The sequence below is a fragment of the Belonocnema kinseyi genome, chromosome 4 (genome assembly GCF_010883055.1).
Source record: "Belonocnema kinseyi isolate 2016_QV_RU_SX_M_011 chromosome 4, B_treatae_v1, whole genome shotgun sequence".
NCBI lineage: Eukaryota > Metazoa > Arthropoda > Insecta > Hymenoptera > Cynipidae > Belonocnema > Belonocnema kinseyi.
This window is the reverse complement of record NC_046660.1, coordinates 25,746,012-25,759,005: the sequence shown is the minus strand read 5'-3', so window position 1 is coordinate 25,759,005 and position 12,994 is coordinate 25,746,012.

The following is a 12,994-nucleotide window of genomic DNA, read 5'->3' as shown; positions in this document are numbered from 1 at the left end:
AAAAATATTTGTTAACTATAATGTTGAAACATCAACCAGAAATATGAATTTTAACAAAGTACATACACTTTAAATAAATTAGTTGAGTCTTAAATCCAAAATGATTTTACTGGCGCTGTTTAGAGGTACAGGTACAAAAATTAATTGGGATATTTTTATATAATTTTTTTTTAATTATTGCATTAGACCGTTGTGAAAACTAAACATTTGATTCTTAAAAAATAAATAATTTTATAATAAAGGTTTTCAAAACACAACTACTTAAAATTGAGCAATATTTAACTGTAGAAAAAAGGTCCTAAAAATTAAATATTAAAATGTTATGAATTTAAATTTTGAGCATACTTTAACTAATTTTCAATTATATTAATACAAAATTGAACCTAATCTAATTTGCGAAACTGAAAATATAATTTTAAAAGAAAAACTATTTTTTGTAACAGATTGAGCAGTGTACTTTACGTTTTTAAAAGGCTTTTAAATATATTTCGAAATTTACCCTATGAACTCGATTGATGAAAAAAATATTTAAAAACGCCACGATTTACAACTGATCCGAATTAAATTTTTCGATTGAACACAAATTTAAGAAGATCCAGAATTTAAGCAATTGTTAAGAACTACGAAAAACCTAGATGTTCAACATTTTTTTTAAATATAAATAAAGCATTTTAATAAAGAATTTTAGGAATTCTAAGAATTAAATTAACTCGAAGAATTTAAATAATCCAAAAATTTAAACAATTCAAAGAATTCAAGGAATACAAACAATTGAAGAAATTCAGAAAATTCAGAGACCTCTAGAATTTCAGAGAATTTAGTGAATTTAAGGAATTAGGAAAATTAATTTAAGTCCTATAATTAATACATTTATAAAATTTTGAACATTAAATTAATTTTAAAAATTTAACAAATTCCCAAATTTGAGATATCAAAGATTTCACAGAAATCTAGGAGTTTGGAGAATTCAGGATTTTTAAGGAATCAATTTTTTTTTATATATTTTTTATCATTTAAGTGCATCTGAAATTTATTATTCTTTTTTCTTGAAGCAAGTCCTTTCGAAAGACTGAAAATATCAAAGAGCTCCGGGTGAATTTGACGTTTAAAATTAATCCATTTGTTTCAAAATTTCTGTATTGGACTTGAAAATTCTATAAAAGAGTTGATTCCCGGGACATAAAAATTCTTAAACAAGTTATTATTGACTCAAAATTGAAATCTTTGGAATTTAAAATTGATCAAATTTTGAAACATATCCTGTACTGAGTTAACTTGAAACTTGAGAGTGAAAAAATTTCAACATTTTGAGTGTACACGATGTAAACAAGCATTGTCATTGTTACGTGGTTTTATAAACTTGACAGTTTAGAATTTTTTATCAGACTTAGTTGTTGACAGTAATGTCGAAAAAAAATCGTTCGAAAAGGAAACGAAATTCAACAATAAATTGCAGCTTTCAAAAAGTCCTACAGAACATATTTAAAATCTTTTTTAAATAGTACTTATCTTTTCGATTCTTTTCATCAAAAAAAAAAAAACTATTAAAAATTCAAAAACCTAAATATTGAGCCTACAAACGATGCAAAATATGGAGAAAAGTTTTAGAAGGAACTTTAGCGTTTAGAAATGTGTAGATCACGTTTTTGTACCATTTATTGCCTTAGAACTGTTCTCTAATAATGAGAAAGGTTTCTTTCTGAAAATAAACGCAGAGTCCATTGTTTCTTCAGTTTCGACCTTTCTAACATTTTCAAAGTTATCACAGAAAAATCAAATTTTCGTGTTAAAGAAAGTTGGCAATTTGTAAAAAACGTAAACACCTTCAAAGTTCCTAATCAACACTTTCTTGTATCTCCATTTTAAACAAATGGAAGGAGTAGCAATGGGATCTCCACTCTCACCTGTGGTAGCGGACATTGTCATGAATGCTCTTGAAACTGATTTTTTGTCAAACTGGAATTTTGAAGTTCCTCTTTATAGAAGATACGTAGATCCCAGTGGACACAAAGTTTGGCGACGTCTTTACGACATCGTTACGACATCTTCACGACAACTTTACGACATCCTATGTCCATGTCGTTAAGGTGTATTTACGATATCGTAAATAAGTCGTATGATCTGACGATGTCTTTACGATATCGCAAAGACACCGAAACGACATGAACATAGGATGTCGTAACATTGTCGTAACTATGTCGTAACGATGACGTAAAGAATTCGCCAAATGTTGTGCCACCTGGGATGAGATTTTTATGATTATTCAAGATTCTAAATTAGATCAAGTTTTAGACATCTTCAATTCAACACGCCGAAATTTTAATTTAGATAATAAGACTGCTCTAGAAAGGCACAGAATTGAGACTGGACATGATTTTGATTTTACCAATCCTAAAATTCTAGCTCAAGAAACAAATTTAAAAAAAAAACGCCTAACGATTGAATCATTTTTTATCAAAAAACAAAACGAAATCTGTTAATTTAAGATTTGAGAATTCTAATTTATCTAACTTCTATAGCTCATTATGTAAGATAACCGTTTATTGACTTTTTCACAACTTTTTCTTACTTTTAACCTCACTTCTATTTTTTCAAACTTGCAACAAAAATAATAAAAATCGATATAACATCATCATTTATCTCACTAAAGATAACCTAAAAAATTTTTCTACATTTTACGTCACTCTTATACGTATTCTCACCAAACTTTGTTTAAGTATAACACAGAGTTTAACAACTTTGAGTTTGAAGATGGTTGAGGCTCAATGAATGACTTAGTACGTCACTGCCTCAAAATACTTGGCCGAGATTTTGTTACCAAGCTATAAGCGCTTCGATAGCGAAATGGCTAAAGGGTGCGGTAGGATACACTAGCTTAGGTAGTTTAGGTAGGTTTCGAATCCTCGGCGAGTGAGATTTTTCAAAGAGTTTAAGTGTGGGATTATGTACGTGTAAGTAAACGTATGTGTGAATTGTCCGCTGCGAGCGCGGCTCGCTTCGCTTGCAAGTTTAAAATTAGAATTATTTGAATTTAAAACTACAATGCGATGAAGGTTAGAATTAGAAACTCCATAAATTAAGAAATCCCAAATCAATTATCAAGAATTTTAAATATGGTTAAACTTGAAAATTAATTCATTACGAAAACGTAGAAAAGTATGATTTAGAATTCCAAGCTTTATACATGGAGCAGTTCAATTTTCAAGCGTTAAAAATTAAACGATTCTACTCTTGATTCAAGATCAAAGTATTTTTAAATCATGATCTTAAAACTGAGTCATTCGAAAGTTATTATTTTCAAATTTCTTATCGCGCTATTTGAAAAAGATATCAGGAAACACGCCTGGTATGAATGTTAATAAGGATAACTGATGCAAAGATAAGTATTATTATTTAAAAATATTTTTAGATTTTTGAGGATAATAAGGGTGATAAGAAATATTTCGACAAAAAATTTTTTTTTTACTAGGAGGATTAATTTATTACCAAGAAAGAATGATATTTCATAAAATACATATTTTCAATTAAAATGGGACTTGACTACAAGTACCAATATTTCGGTACAAAAAGCTGAATTCAATTTTTTACGTTCAATTACTTACGTTTTTAGTGAACAAAATTATTTCTAAATGAAAACAAATTTTCAATAAAATAGGTAAACTTTCATTTATAGAAATAAATCTTCAACCAAACTGGATTACTTATGAATGCTCTGTCTTTGTACCTACCACAAATTGATGCACATACTTTTTTAAACTAAAGGTCAAAGCATTTACAAAACTAATTTGGTGATTGTGAATTCTCTTTTGTTAGTGCTCCTTCAGCTTTAGTAAACACGTTCTCATCACGTATCTCGATTTCTCTATACACTCGATTTCGTCGCTAAAATTATGTATAATTTTCATTAAATAATATATATTATTATCATGCATATTTTTTACGATTCAATAGAAATTCACCTGTCCTATCTAAAAATGAATAATAGAAAATTAGTAGATTCTTTCTAGATAAAGAACGTTCGTCTGTTGATTGTTTTTGAAATCTTGAATCATTTCCTAAAACCAATGATTTTTTATTTTCAATATTATTTTTTACGAATAAAATAAAAATTGCGTGTTTCATCAAAAAACTCTTTACAAAAAATTTACATATCTTTTTTGGGTGTTCAAATTTTGCTTATAACAATCTGTAACGGAATCAATATAACGCTTAAGTAAAAGTTTCGTTCACCCTAAGAACATGGTGCGACCCAAGAACTGCCGCCTTCTGCATTTTTTCCGCAAGTGTTTTAGCATATTGTTCACACGCAGGGATGCTTTTCAGACTACTAACCAGTGAAATCTTAGCACCTTCAAGAGCGCCGATGATAAGGACAATCAGATTAACAGAATATTCTGGGTACAATCATTACAACTCCCTTATAAGGTCTCTATACCTCTCTTTCTTTTCATTCTCCTTGGCTATGGTGTTTTTGTCAGCTGGTGCCGAAAATTCGATAACGAACATGGTTCGCTTCTCGAAGTCAAGAAGAACCATGTCAGGCCTCGAGTGAGCAACCGAAACAATTGTCGAGAGTATAAAGTTCCAGTATATACGGCACTTCCCATTCTTGACAATTGACTCAATTTCTTTCAGAAATGAGTACTTGGGATAGATAAGATTTAATGCATTTTGCTCACCCCTAATACTGAAGTTAAGTCCGAGCGTTTCAGCAGCCTTCTCCGCTGCTTTGTACAGAAACGCTCCTTCACCTACTTCTTCGTGCTTCCTAAACATTTTGAGCAGAGTGTCTCTTCCATTTGCGACTCTATGCGCTTTATGCGGCTCTATGCAGAATAATCCTGTTGTGAAGATATTCAAGACTCAATATTCCGCGATCACCATGACGGCATGAGATGTACAGTCGTGGAAGAGAAGACTTAAGATGCATGCTTCTGTTCATTTGCATAACCTTTCTTGTCCCGATATCAAGGGATCTGAGCTCGTTCTTCATCGATTGAACCACTCCAAAGGAATAGAGTACTACCGGAAAGGCAAGCATGTTCGTTGCAGATAATTTTTTCCTCGCCGATAATTCGGGAGACCACATCTGCCAGATGAGACTTTTGTATCTGCTTCGGAGAGTATCCTTTATAGATGTCAGATCCTGAATGCGGCTATGTGGCACGCCCAGGTATGTGTAAGTCTTTCCAGCGCAAAGGTGTCGTATAGCGCCCTTATCGACGAGCTCAGGATCTTCAGGGATGCCATTAGGCTTTCCTCGCTTCAAGTAAACCTTGGCGCATTTTCCTAACCCAAATTCCATTCCAATTTCCTTAATATATCGTTCGACAATCCCTGGAGCTAGATGCAGTTGCTTTTTGTTTTTTGCATAGATCTTAAGATCGCCAATGTAAAATACATGAGTGACCTTGCACTTTCGATCTGCAGGTTTGACGCAAAAGTACCCGTCGGAATGGCGAAATGCTAGAGATAGTGGCAATAATGTAAGGCAAAAGAGAAATGAGCTCATGGGCTCTGCCTGAAAGACACCGCTCTGAAGGGTGACCTTGTTAGTTGTCACACGATTTTTTCCAGATGAGATAGTAAATCTGGTTTGCCAAAGCGGCATCAATCTCTCTATGTAACTAACGATTTGCGGATGAACCTTAAAGCTTTCCAAAAGACAGATGATAAGTCTATGGGAGGTCGAATCGAAATCTTTCCGATAATCAATCCAGATCATCGATAGGTCTCGCTGGTAAAATGCTACATCTTTGCAGACACATCTAGCGATGAGCAGGTTCTCCCGACATCCCGCTACGCCTTTCTTTGAGCATCGTTGTTCATACATTTCTTTCCACACAGGTTCAATTGCCCGAAAAATTCGATCATTTAGGATAGCTGCGAATATCTGATACAGTGTGTTCAGACAGGTGATTGACCTATTATTCTTCGGGTCAGCTAACTTGCCTATTTTCGGCAGGAGTATTGTACGCCCTTTTACCAACCACTCCGGAATTTGTTCTTCCGACTTCAAATATGAGGTGACAATACGGGCCAAATGCTGATGGCTTGAAGAAAACTTCTTTCACTAGAAGGTTTTGATGCAATCCGGTGCCGGAGCGGAATAGCCCTTCATCCCTCTTAATACTTTTTTCACCTCCTCGGTAGTGAAGGGTGGGCATTCTTTATCGGATGTTATGAGGGTCAGACGCAGCTGCTGAAAGCTACGGTATTTATATCGACTGAGTCTTCCTCCAATCTATGCTGTACTTCGTACACTTCTCTCCAAAATACTTCGACCTCCTCTGGCTTGGGCGGGTGGTCGACAGTAACTGGAGGGTCTTGGAGGAGTCGAGATGGGTCAGCGAGAAAGTGCTGATTTTCTCTGACCCACCTCTCCCTCGGCTCTAGACTTCTCTTAGCGTCGGATAGTATTCGTATTCTCTCAAATACATGCTGCCTGATGGTCAGCAGGTTTGCCTTGTTGAGCATATGATAACGAGTCTGGAGTTCGCGCGCGAAATTTCAAACCTTGGCGGTAAAACTCCTGCCTGATGTAATGTAATCAGTCACACACTGAATGCGGTACGCGTACTGTCTTGCCCAGCCTATCTTTATGGCAAGTTGATGCATTTGTATTTTGGCCTAATAATCAACCGTTGGTTTTGTTTTATGGTTCGCATCGGCCAAAGCTTTCGCTGCATTACACACACAATAATTAATAGCCCAGACGTCGGATTCTTCGAAAAAATTTCCACGAAACTCGTCTTTCATTTCCGCCAGATCTTTAGGCTTATGAGAAACCTTGGTGTTGATGTTTCTCCGGGTCATATAGCATCGCTCTTCCTGTATCAGATGCTTGCTCGCAGTTGGTGTTAGTGTCGCCTCTCTTTCTCTGTTGCTGGCTTGTTCTATCTGTGGTAGGGTAGTCGTTCTGCTTGCTTAGCCCCTTGTTTGGAGTAATTTGGCATGGTTTCGCAGACGTTGATGCAAAAAGTGCGATAGCTCCGGGTGTTTTTCGCATCACCAATCATGCAGCCATACCATGTAACACCATTCAGGGGCCACGCTCGCGTCGTAGAACTCAAGCAAGTCGTGATTGAGTCGCTCCGTCCACCTAAAGGTCCCGAGATTCCGACGACCTATCACATTGAATACATCTTCATTGGATCCCCCAGCTCTAGAGTGGTTGGCATTGTTGGCCGACCCATTGTCGAGAGCCCTGCGTGTTCTGTTGTTTTGAACGGCACTTACTACAACTATGTTTGGTGTTGCCATTGTTGTTCCCACGGGAAGCTAGGGAAAGAGGTTCGTCCATCCTTGCAAAGCCCCGCATACAAGGATAAGGCTGCGTATTCTGAGAGGTCACTCAGCCATTCAGCTTTCACCACGGATTTATTGTCATTTCTTCTAAAAAAATTTTTAAATGCCATAAATCCGGTGCTTTTTTATTTTAAAAATTTATAAGATTAAAGTATTCGTCTTTTTGATCAGATACTACTAATATCTGGATATCGAATTTTCAAGTCGTAAAAATTTTTAAATACTCTTGTTTTTTAAATTTTTATCCAAAATTCCTCGCTAACGAATTGACCTTCAATTTGAGACGATGTAAGAGTCTATGAAAGGCCAATCCAAACTGTAAATTCTTTTGTAAGTTATCATCTCAAAACGTGGAAATGATAATAGCGTTACGTAATATTTGGGCTATCTCCATTTTCTCAATGTATGTATATGCGAAAACGTCACAAAGCTCTATTTCTTTTTTACAGAATCAAGACCAAGTAATACACCTAATGGAGCTACGGCGGATCTTCATACTATAGAAAAAGTAAGTGGATATTTTTTTCTGTACATTAATTTTACCAAAAAGAATCAGTTTTTTGTCAGTTTTACATAATTTATTAAATTACTAAGCCTTCTTGAATGCGGCTCGAGGATGGCACATGTAAGAATAGCCTCCATTCATGTTAATGTTTTGCTATGACAAAATTTCAACAAACGGTGGCTTTTTTTACATGTGACACACATAGCGCCACGCGCGCAAAGAATTGCAACCATTATTATATGACAAAAGTGTGTTCATTTTGGTTAGATTGCTGAGGCTCCTTATTTCTATTCTTAATGATTTTACGTCTGTCCAGAAAAATCCATCTCCTAGAGGGTTGACGGGTGAAACTTTGAAAGGCATTCAAAAAAGACGGGAGTTTCAATACCAGAACTTAAATAAAATACCTAGTGAATCAAATGAACTGAAGCAAACTACCCAAAAAAGCAGGTACGTACAGCTGGAATTACCATATTACCAGATAAAAGAGTCGTCATTAGTTTTTTTTTGCCAGCGGGCTTCCTAAAAAAGCTAATAGTAGCGCCGTAGGAACATGCTTTTAAAATTTTCAAGGTTGAAGTATGAAAGACCTCGGACATATTTGAGATATTGAAAATAGTGTTAATGGAAACTTAAAATTTTTAAATAACAGGCAAATAGTTTTATGTTATGTTTTTAAATATGGGATAGACGAATTAACTAGTTTTTTCGACTGATATCAAATATACAACTTCCATGAAGTATTATGAGGAATCCTTACGTCGGCGAGTGAGCGAAGGGAAAGTCTAAAGTATATGTTAATTAAGTTTTCCCTTTATAATTATTTTATAAAATACGATAATTATTAACTTTTTTTCCGTAAATTCTTTTTAAAATGTTATGAATACCTTCACAATATTTAAATCCTATGAGAATTCTTTTCAATTCTTCTAAATTCCACGGATATTGTATATAATCTTTTGAAAAATAACCCACAAAAAATCACAAAAAAAATTTAATACAAATTAAATGCGAAGCAAATGTAAAAATATTAAGTTTTTTGGATTTTTCAAGAAATTTAAAGGGATTTAAAAATGTTAAAATATGTTAGAAATAAATAATTTCTAGATACTAGAAACTGTTGTAGGGGAACTCAGACTTCCAAATTTTTACAGATATTTAGAGATTGAAAGCGTTCTCAATAGATTCCAAAATATTTAGGGCAAATTTCTAAAAATTTCAATAAAAAATTAAATTAACAATTTCTAATTAAATAAAATTGGATGTCTCAGAAAAAAATGTGTGCAAATAGTTCTGTACGAAACTAAATAATTTTTCTCTTTCTTTAAAAGGTGTATTGAGATATTTATATTTTTTCACAGGACCGTGGTCAGTTTGTGCTGCGGACAACTGCCCACAAGCCCCTGATAATGCACAAATCAGACCTTCTTCCCATTCAGGCCAACCGAATACACAACTTTTGAAAACAAGATGACGAATCACGATCTATTAAATAAACATTGTAAATCTTAAAAATACATCTCATTTTACTGCAAAAAATCTAAACATTATTTCAACCTTTAGACCAAGAAGTCCATCACGTAATCCTTAGATACAATTAAAGGAGAACAATATAAATATAGAAAATGAATGTATAGGCCAAAACGCAGGAAACTTTATTTTAAATTTCGCGACTTCTTCCAATGTAGCGTAAGAGTCCAAAAAGCAAAAAAATGTTGTGTCACAAAATCTACTACGTCAACGAAAGGATAAGTCTTTTTTTATTTCAAGCACTTTTCGTAATTTTTTCGAACAGAATTGAAAATAAGCGATGTTCTCATTAAGGCCTGTGTCAAGGGCCAAAAAATATGTAACTTGGTAGTCATTTTGCCTCTATAATTAATATATCATCATTATGATCATTTTTACCTTAAAATACTGGAATTTATAATTGTAAGACCACTTAATTGATGTCATCCATTGTGAAATTAAACAACTAATGTCTTTTTAATTCTCCATTTTACTTCTAATAACACGTTTAATCGCACAGGTAACGTAACAGTCCTTTTGTGTAACATAGCAGCCCATACATTTTGTCTTCCATTCCGAAGCTTGAAAATCATGCACTTTACGTTAAAAAGGCTCGCTAGAAAAAAATACTTTTTATAAAATGTAAGCCAACTTTAAGACCTACTTGTAAAATTATTTAACGTAAGAGTTCGTGTTTAGACGTCAATACCTTCTAAATAACAAGGCATACAAAAATTTTGATCATAATACAAAATGTCACTTTAGACCTATTTTTTCAGATGCGTGTATAAAAAAGGTATAAAATATGAAATGTCGCATACTTTAGCAGAATTTCATTCTAAAATATGCGTATTAATGTAACGTAGCAGTTTAAAACACTTAGCCAAAAAAATAACTTGCTAAAAAAATAGTTAAGCGTTTAGCGAATGATTTGACGATGTTAATTTTAAAATTTAAAAAAAAAACCAGTTAAATTCAATTAAAAAAAAACTATAAGTTTATAACAAAATAGACGAATTCTAAACCTTAGCATCATTAATCGCAGAGCTACGAGCGTGTTCAGTTTTTGAGGGCAAATGCAAGTTTTTATACAAGCTAAAAATTTTAAAAGTCTCTTCATTTGTTAAATTATTTTAAACACCTAAATTTGAAACTGTATAAAAGACTTACGGAGCTTGGTTTTGCCCATACAGTTCAAATGTGCTAACGTACAATGTTATGAAATTTTCATTTAAATGTTTTATGTTTTCAAGGTGGATAATATTAATGATACGTGTGTCTAAGAACTAAGTTCCTCTTTCTATATTTTATTTTAGGTTTTTTCCTTAACGAATTATGTATACTGAAACACAAAATGGTCCAAAAAAGGAAAAAAAAAAACATATTTATTTTGATTTTCCTTAAAATTATTGCTTATATTGAAAAATTGTATAAATAAAACTTATCGATCTCTATTAAGAGCATTGTTTTTTTTTCTTGTATTTTTTATCAATACGATGACTAAAATATTCAAAAGATGATATGACTTTTGTGGATCGTCTACTGCAAACGTTTAGTGATGCTAAAGGAAAATTTTTTGGGTTGAGAAAGCCTTACTTATCTTCACTCGCTTTGTCCGTAAAGAAGAAAAATAATTTCATAAATCACTATATAATTCGCCAGAAGAATTTCATATTTAATAATTACATTCAATGAAATAAGTTTTAAAAATTTTTTTATGGAATAAGCCCTAGTAATGATCTTTTTTTTAGTCATTAAACTAAAAGATATTTTTTAAACATATTTTGATATTTTCCTATTTCTGTAAATTCTTGTGTTTGAGCAACAATTAATCAATCGCGAATAGACTTTCAGCGAAACAAATAATTTTTATTTTGTTAAGAATTTTGTAAAAAAAAGCGTGGAAAAAACTTGTATTAAGATCGCCTTTAAATTGAATAAATACCTCTTGGATTGCATATAGCAATGCTTAAATTTCTAATTTTTAAATGCATTTTTTTATCAACGAAATCATGTTCTGGGCTTATTTCTTCACATACAAATTTAACTTTTAATACAGGGGCTCGATGCTATTGAATGACCTTAATATTTCTTTAAATTTCTACTATAATTTTGCCTTCATTCTTTAAAGAGCGTCAGACAGAAAAACTATTATTTTGTGTTAAGTTAAATGTTTTTTTTTTAATTTAATCATTCAGTGAAAAATTGCGTTTTGTAAGTTCATAATTAGACTATACGTAATAAGATACAACTACATATTTTTTCAAAAATTTGATTCTTTAGTTACATTCTCATCATGCAACTGGTATTATTGTTTAGAACCATTTCTCTAGCCCCATCACCCAGGCAAATATGACTTTTTTTCTGCAAAATATGCTGTGCTAAATTTGTGCAAATTTGTACCACCAAAATTAGAATTTGTGCATTAATGTAAGTACCTGATTTTTCAGAAAAACACTAGTAGGGCCAGCGAAACGTTTCGCTGATCCCGACATTATCCAAAATCAACTTTATGCGGGTACATTAGTTTCGTCTTAATTTGCTGAAATTTGAGCAACCAACTCAAACCTCTAAAAACTACCTCCTGTGCGGAAAAAACAATAGCGGGGCCAGCGAAACGTTTCGTTGGCCCCAATATTATCAAAAATGAATTTTATGTAGGTGCATTATTTTCTTCTAATTTTGTTCAAATTTGTGCAGCCAACTTCAACCCCTAAAAAACATCCCTGTTAGGCAAACACCATGGCGGGGCCAGCTTAACGTGTCTCTGGTCCCAACATTGTTCAAAATAAACTTTATATGGGTGTATTGTTTTCATCTTAATTTGTTCAATTTTTGCTATTAAGTTCAACCTCTCAGAAACATGAAAAAGTGGAGAAATTTTTGATTAGATTTAGTGATACCAAAAATCACTTGCATTTTATAGTCAATTTAAACAATTTATGTTAATGTTAAACGCAAAAAATAAAAATTGAATACAGAAGATTTATCCTCAACAATAAAAAAAAACATTTTTTTACAGGAAAAATAGATTTCTAGTCTGATATTTGAATGTGTATCCTAAAATGATATTTTAGTGTTGACCAAAACAGCTTATTAGGCAAGTGAACCTTTCTTCTTTAAAGTTGATAGGTCCTCTGTAACATCACCTTAGCAATAATTTTTATTTAAGTTAGCCTTGGTCTATGCCCGTTCAATTGATATTCTCCATGTTGATACAAATAAAGCATGAATGCACGATTATATGCATAACTATATTCTTCCTTAATTTTTATAATGATATCTTCCATAGTTGTTGCATCCTCGTCTAGAAGCTCCACTTGCTCTTCTTCTACAATGTCTACTCGATCGTTTGCCTGCCTGCAAGCTCTAATGTGTGCTTTTTTGTATACTTGACTGTTCGATGTTGATACGTATTTAGCAGCAACTTCGTCGCGCGCAACAACAATTCTGTAAAAACGGTCTGTACCCAATTTCCGAGACAAACCATGAGGCACAGTAAGCCACTCGTCTTTCTTCACATCAAATATGACGAATGCAGGCTCTACAGGATAAAAATAATGGTTTAGATCAGAAATGAAATTTGGGCAGAGCCCTCCAAATACGATATGACCCCTTTTCACAAGAAATCGTGGAATGTACTCCAGACGTTTATCACCAAATGTATTGAAT